The following is an 8184-nucleotide window of genomic DNA, read 5'->3' on the forward strand; positions in this document are numbered from 1 at the left end:
GCTTTTTCCTTGCTCTGGGGACCTGGGCCTCTGCAGGAAACCTGCATTCCTTCCAACCACCCGGGAGCCACCGGGAGTAAGAAGGCGAAGTTTTCCCCTGTGAGCTCAGGCGTCAGAAGTCGTGCCTTCCCCAGCTCATGGAGCCGGCCCTGCTGGGGGGCTCCTGCCTCTTGTTGTTGTTGTTGTTGTTTTTGACAGGCAGAGTTAGATAGTGAGAGAGAGAGAGAGAAAGGTCTTCCTTCCGTTGGTTCACCCCCAAAGTGGCCGCTATGGCAGGCGCGCTGCGCTGATCCGAAGCCAGGAGCCAGGTGCTTCTCCTGGTCTCCCATGGGGTGCAGGGCCCAAGCACTTGAGCCATCCTCCACTGCACTCCTGGGCCACAGCAGAGAACTGGACTGGAAGAGGAGCAACCAGGACAGAATCCAGTGCCCCAACTGGTACTAGAACCCAGGGTGCCGGTGCCACAGGCGGAGGATTAGCCTAGTGAGCCGCGGCACCAGCCGGCTCCTGCCTCTTTAGGAGAGTGGTGCAGGGACTTTGGGATCCAGCCACAATGGGTTCAGAAAGTTTAGCCAAGGAAAAGTTCCTGAAGGCCATTGGCCTGGTTCTCCAACCCCACTGAAGACAGAGGAGAGGAAGGGAGGAAGGCTACAGATGTGCTGTCAAACAAAATCTCCACCCACTCCTGCCAGATGCGGGCTCTGTTAACAAAATTCCTCTGCCCTTGTACCAACCCCACGCCATATGCTGATCCTGAAATGATGGGATGAGACACTCAATCCTTATTTTTTTTTTCTTTTTGTTGTTCTGGCCATTTCTTTCTTGAAGTTCAGTATTTTTTTTTAAGAATTCCACTTTCAAGTGGAAATAGAGCCCATTTCAATTCTGGTCTTTTCGCTATAAGTCTTTACTCTGATCTTCAAAGTATCTTACTGTCAGGAGAAATTAAAACTCGGATGTGTTCTGATGGACAACCGAAGACCAGAGGAGAAAGCAGCTGTTTCCGTTTTCTCCAAGTCTACCACCCGCAGGACTGAGTCCTCCACCCCTATGGATATGGAGTCCCTCTCTTTTCCTTACAGATTCCTTGAGTCGCTGCCACAAATTCCCGTCTTCACCAGCGAGCTCAGCACGGCCTCTGCGGTCACTGTCACCAGTGCAGCCAGACTCTGCTGCACAGAGTCTGTGGACTCGGCCAAGTGTGATTTGGTAAGCCACATGGAAGCCAATCCCCACTCACAGGCACCCACCTTCGGGTCTCCACGGTGACCCCGTGTGAGCTTCCCCCATTCGCCAGGGCCAGGCCAGCCGGAGCAGACACCCCCTACCAAGGCCACCAGTCCACCTGGTTTTATGCTCAGCAGCCCCAGCCAATTTTTAAAATATATTTTAAAAGATTTATTCATTTGAAAGTCGAAGTTACACTAAGAAAGGGAGAGACAGAGCGAATGAGTGAGCTTCCATCCTCTGGTTCACTCCCCAGATGGCTGCAATGGCCCTAAGGCTGGGCCATACTGAGGCCAGGAGCCAGGAGCTTCTTCTAGGTCTCCCACATGGGTGGCAGGGGCCGAAGCTCCTGGGCCATCTTCTGTTGCTTTTCCCAAGTACATCAGCAGGGAGCTGGACGGGAAGTGGAGCAACGGGGACTCCGCCGTTGTCCATGTGGGATGCTGGCATCGTCGTCCCAGGAGGCAGCTTTATGCGCTACACCACAACAGCAGCCCCTTCGTATTCTTTAACTCCTTATCCTCTTTGGGCCTACACTAGTACGTTATTGTTTTCAACAATAAGGAATGCAAGTGGCTTCTTGGTACCCCACTACCTTTCCCCAAACCTCTCCCGTCCACCCCAGAAAATCCTTGGAAGATGGCTTCTACTTCACCCTCAGGCATGAGCTCTCTGAAGGCGTCTGCTCTGAGCCTGGAACTTCTGACCTGGAACACGTGCGGCCTCCTCTCAGCTGGTCCTCAGAATAAATGCACACATCCCACGTCTGTTAGATACAGCGAGGCGTAATTGGTGGTGGCCATATCGGTCCTGTGGTTGTTTGCGGAGAAGCTACTCTTCCCCTCCCTCATCCTTCTGCGTCTGCCTGCAGGACGATGAGCCCCCCTCGTGCCAGCACCTGAAAGGGTAGGCACGTGTCGGATGGAATGTCAGGGGCTGTGGCCAGGCCCCTTATTGTAGATAAGGGTAAACCAGGAAGCTTAGACTAAATTAAAAACAAAAATTAAAGAAAGAAAACTCATCGTGGGAGAAAAGAGACAGAAAGTCAGGTCACTTGCCCCCAACCATTCAGCTTTTCCCACGAAAAGGTCGTGCTGTGCTGCTAAGGGCTCAACCTGGTACTGCCGGATTTTAAAAGTGAACCAGGAGGTCGCGGGCTGTTCAAAGACGGGTGCATCCCGGCTACCGCACCGTTTTGTGACAAGAAGAAGGCAGGGGTTCCAGCCTCGGCCGCATCAGCCCCTAATGCATCTGCCCCGAGTCGCGGGCGACTTCCGCCCCAGCCAATTTTAAAACCTCCCTTTGAGCCAGGAACCACCCCTCGGCTGAAATCCTGGGGTCTTGATGGACAGCAACGGAGAGCTACTCTGTCCGGTGTCCTGTTTTCTGGCCCACCTGCCACAGATTCCACAGTCGCCTTCACTCGAGTAGGCAGCCGCTCTTCAGACTGCGAAGTCAGGGTTGGCTTTGACTCTGATGAAACCATTGTGGATATGCCACACCCATTTCCCAGTAGGCTGGCTTCGCACCTCCCCCTAAGAGCTTTTCCAGCTCGTTCCCTTTGGGTAACCTGGCAGGCTCTGCACAGTGCCCGTACCCAGTGACAGCTTAAATGGTTCTGCAATGACTCAAAGGCGAAACCATGAGCTGGAACAGAGGGGCTGACAAAGGCAATGGCGAGAAGCTGACAGAAAACGGAAGTAGGTGACTGAAACAGGACCAGAACCATCCTGGCCACTTGGTCTAAATAAACAGATTTGACTGGCTTTGCCAAAATACAGTAAATTTAGTTTAGTTTTTTTATTTGACAGATAGAGTTAGACAGTGAGAGAGAGAGAGAGAGAGAGAGAGAGAGAAAGGTCTTCCTTTTTCCATTGGTTCACCCCCAAAATGGCCACTACGGCCGGCGCTACACCAATCCGAAGCCAGGAGCCAGGTGCTTCCTCCCGGTCTCCCATGCAGGGGAAGGTGCCAAGCACTTGGGCCATCCTCCACTGCTTTCCTGTGCCACAGCAGAGAGCTGGACTGGAAGAGGAGCAACCAAGACTAGAACCCAGGACCTACATGGGATGCCAGCGCCGCAGGCAGAGGATTAACCAAGTGAGCCACAGTGCCGGCCCCAGTAAATTCAGTTTCTAGTGAAACTCCAGATAACATGCAGAACACCGCTCAGGCACTCATTTATCCATTAGCCAACTTACTGAGTACTGAGGATGTGCTTGGGACAATTTTAAGTGCAGCATCGATTACAGAAAGGAAAACTTCCTGCCTTAATCGTGCCTACATCCTATTTGGAGGGGAGAGCACAAGCAAGTAACGTAATCAAGAAGTAGATTATTTCATAGATCAGCCAGTAACCAGTGCCGTAGAGAACAAAGCAACTCATGGGGAATTGAGTTTGGGGATGGGGAGAAGCATGGGTTTCAGGTTTCACACTGAATGGACAGGGCAAGCCTCACTAAGGTGAGATTTAAGTGAAGTCTAGAAGGCGGCAGTTGAGTGAGCCACAGAGTTAGTCAGTGGAAGGGCAATCCAGTCACGGCAAAGGCCCGAGGAGGGCCGCTTGGTGCCCTCAGGGAATGGTCCTTGAAGCCAACGGGGATGGAACGGAGTCAAGGAGAGGAGGGGGCTCAGAGAGAGGACAGAGCAGAGGCTGTGTAGGCTTTGAAGGAAGCCAGGAGAAAGCTGCCCCCTCCTGAGAGTCGGGGATGAGCGATGGGTAGCTGGGGGCGAGCCCGCAAGCGAGGAGAGCCGTCAGGAGGCTGAGGCCGTGGCCCAGAGGAGGGATCGTGGCGGACTCGGCGAGAGTGATGGGGACCCTCTCTGGCTGCTACAGTTTGACTGTGTCCTCCAGATTCCATGCATTGGACACACAGTCCCCTAAGTCATGTGTTCATGGTGTCTGACAGGTGCGTCATGGAGAGGTGCGTGGGCCATGAGATTCTGCCTTCTTGAACGTCTTAATTCGCTCGTGGACTGAGGGAGCCAGGGACTGAGAGAGCCGTGGGCTCTCCAGGGAGGGACTTTACAATAACAGCAAACTCTCTCTCTGACTTGCTCCATCTCGCCGCATGATGCCTGCCACCATGACACAGGGAAAAGGTCAGTTGGTGAGCAGTCGCCAGTGCACACTCTGGGCCTGCCCAGCCTCCAGACCTGGGAGCCAGACCAACCTCTGTTCTTCATAAATGGCCCAGTCTGTGGTGTCCAGTCAGAGCAACAGAATCCCTGAAGTGACCATAGTTACTAATCACAGAATCGGGTGGATAGTGTTCCTCGTCCTCATTGAGAAAAAATTCAGGTGCATTTCCTGCCTCTCAGAGGTAGCCTGTGTTCAAGCCCCAGTTTGCACGGGGTCTTTACTGGTGCTCCCACCACCCCTGTCTCCCATACCACAGATGGCCCAAGTGCTTGGGCCCCAGCACTCACATTAGAGACCCATATGGAGTTTCAGGCTCCTGGCTTCAGCCAGACCCAGCCTTGGCCACCGGGCCATTTGGGGAGTGAATCAGTAGATGGAAGATTCTCTCTCTCTCTCTTTCTCTAACTCTGCCTTTCAAATAAATAAGTATTTAAAAAACAAATAGAATTAGATCACTCATCAATCCATCAGAGGACAAGGGCCCACTTGCTGGCTGCAGTCCAGGGTTGATTTCCCCCAATATGCTGCAGGATCACAGTTACTGGAACTCTTGCCCGTGGTGAATGAGATGAGCTACATATGTATGGGGGTAACAAAGGCTCTTGAACTTGAAAAATACATGAGAAATGGCAACTTTAAGGACTGTATAATTGGTTAGTTTTCTGTAACCTCCATAGAATACCTAAAGAAAACAAATGGTCAGACTTTAAAATAAATGAACTCTGAGAATGTTAGCAAAGCCAGAAAGCTCCCTTGTTTAAGGCATTCTCACCCTGCAGCAAGAGAGCAGGCTTCACTGAAAACTACTGACGAGGTGCAGTTATAATGCAGTAGAGCTTCTGCACTCCTATTCTGCATTCAATTCACGGCCCTGGCAGGTCTGTCACACTGAAGTCAGCGCCTGATACGGAACGAGTTGCACCTTGAGATCTGGGATGTATTTCAATGGATGCATTTGAAAATACTTGAGGGGCTGGCGCTGTGACGTAACAGGTAAAGCTGCCAACCTGCAGTGCCGGCATCCCATATGGCCGCTGGTTCGAGTCCCGGCTGCTCCACTTCTGATCCAGCTCTCTGCTATGGCCTGGGAAAGCAGTAGAAGATGGCCCAAGTCCTTGAGGCCCTGCACCCATGTGGGAGACCCGGAAGAAGATCCTGGCTCCTGCCTTCAGACCGTCACAGCTCCGGCCATTGTGGCCAACTGGGAAGTGAACCAGTGGATGGAAGACCTCTCTCTCTCTCTCTCTCTCTGCCTCTCCTTCTCTATGTAACTCTGACTTTCAAATAAATAAATAATTCTAAAAAAAGAAAAGAAAATATTTGCACTCCATGATACTGGGCTAACAGATGTGGTCGCCACCTCCTTTTGGGAGGACAGGGGCCTCCCTTTATCTGGAGACCATCTAGAAGCCTCACCTAAGACAGAGGCTTCCCAAGATACTGAGGGTTCTTTCTGAGGACAGCTCATGCCTGCCTTACGAAGCAGAGTGGGAGAGTGTGGAAAACGGGAAGAATGTGTAGGTGAAAGAGGAGAGGAGGGAGGGAGAGAGAGGGAGAGAGAGAGAGAAGCGGGAGGGAGGCAGGAAGGGCAGGAGGGGGTGGGGAAGAGAGGGGAATGCTAGCTGCCAAGCACTGAGCAGTATAATTGGCACCACCACTGCCGGACATCCGGGTACAACAACATGGGGACCCGGCTGCTTACCGTGGCCTGATCAGGCTGAGCATCTTCATTTCCCCTTAGAATTTCCCCGTCACTCTCTGCAAAGTGCTATAAAGGAGCACGGCCCAGGTGACCCAATCTTGCTGATGCCTTCATCTCTATTAGTTTGTGCAGAGATGTTTTCCTCGACAGGAAAAGGACCGAAGCTGCCTCTCCCTGCGTCACTTTATGTCACGGTGTCATTTATTCTCCAATTCAGTGAGGACAGATCCGTGCAGGAACCATCACCGGTGCCAAACTGAAGATACAGCCAACGCAGGAGGGACTTGAGGTACACCAGGAAGTCAGCTGGGAGATCATGAGGCATGTTTACACGTTCCCCAGATGTCCTGGGTGCTGGCATTATGCAGGTCTGTGAAGTTCCGCGGGTGAGAGTAACAGCACAGAGGACATTCCCGTTCCCCTCAGCACCTGTGAGTTTACCTTCAGCTTCAGATGAGCACAGTATCTTATACACAATAGGCTCCTACCTCCAGTGGCTGCATCTCTGAAAAAAGACTAAAATCCATTCAAATGCAATAATAAAAAAAATGTAGTGTCATCATTCAAACAGAATACAAGGCGGGGCCGGCACTGTGGTGCAGTGGGCTAAGCCCCAGCCTGCAGGGCCAGCAACCCATATGGGTGCCAGTTCTAGACCTAGCTGCTCCACTTCTGATCCAGCTCCCTACTGATGTGCCTGGGAAAACTCCAGAAGATGGCCCAAGTCCTTGGGCCCCGCACCCATGCAGGAGACGTGGAAGAAGATCCTGGCTCCTGGCTTCGGATCAGTTTAGCTCCAGTTGTTGTGGCCATTTGAGGAGTGAACCAGCGGATGGAAGATCTCTCTCTCTCTCTCTCTTTCTCTCTCTCTTTCTCTCTGCCTCTCTGTAACTCTTTCAAATAAGTAAATCTTTTTTTTTTTAAATATTCCTTCTTGCATGAAGAAGTCTATATTAAATCCTTCAACTGATTGGATATGGCCCACCCCAAATCATAAAGGCTAATGTGCTTTACTCAAAGACCATTGATTTCAACGTTAATCTTATCCGAAAAATGCCTTTGCAGAAGCAGCCAAAATATTATCTGGCCAATTACAAAATCAACATGAAGGGAGCAGGCAGCAAGCCCTCTCCCTGTAGTTTCCAGGTTAACGGAGTTCAGAGGGAGATGATCAGTCTACACGTGCACAGCTGCTGTACCTGGGAAAGCCTGCAGAACACAGTGGATGGACACGCGTGCAGAGCTGGGAATCAATTCCAAGGCCGAAGCCTGCTGCTACCATCAAGCAGAATCCTATTCCGTCCCCAAATGTTATTGAGCTGACAACAGGAGACAGTGTGATGTGGGCTTAATAAAAGCTGGGTTGGAAGGCAAAGTGAATCTTACATTTGCCTGAATTCGGCTTTACTGCTACATAAACAAAAAGAACTACGCCGTAAAAGCTCCAGGCAATTCAGAGAAATGTTACTGGAAAAGTAATCAAGAAGAGTAAAAATCCTGTAATGCATGGTAGGACAGAAAGATACATGTCTTTTAAATTTAGGTAATAGTTGTTTAATTAGCCTGATTGTATTTATTTTCTTTTTCAAAGAAAATCTTTTTTTTAATATTTTTCATTTATTCATTTGAGAGGTAGAGTTACAGACAGAGAGAGGGAGAGACAGAGAGAGGGCTTCCATCTGCTGGTTCACTCCCCAGATGGCCGCAATGGCTGGAGCTGAACTGATCCAAAGCCAGGAGCCAGGAGCTTCTTCCGGGTCTCCCACATGGGTGCAGGGGCCCAAGGAGTTGGGCCATCTTCTACTGCTTTCCCAGGCCATAGCAGAGAGCTGGATCAGAAGTGGAGCAGCCAGGATTCAAACAGGTGTCCATATGAGATGCCAGCGCCAGCCCCTCAAGAAAAATCTTAAGACTACACAACACTATAGCCTATAATTGTATTTTTATTTTTTAAAGATTTATTTATTTACTTGAAAGTCAGAATTATACAGAGAGCAAAGGAGAGGCAGAGAGAGAGAGAGAGAGAGAGAGAGAGAGAGAGAGAGAAAGGTCTTCCATCCGCTGGTTCACTCCCCAGTTGGCCACAATGGCCGGAGCCACGCTGATCTGAAGC

The sequence above is a fragment of the Oryctolagus cuniculus genome, chromosome 18 (genome assembly GCF_964237555.1).
Source record: "Oryctolagus cuniculus chromosome 18, mOryCun1.1, whole genome shotgun sequence".
Classification (NCBI taxonomy): domain Eukaryota; kingdom Metazoa; phylum Chordata; class Mammalia; order Lagomorpha; family Leporidae; genus Oryctolagus; species Oryctolagus cuniculus.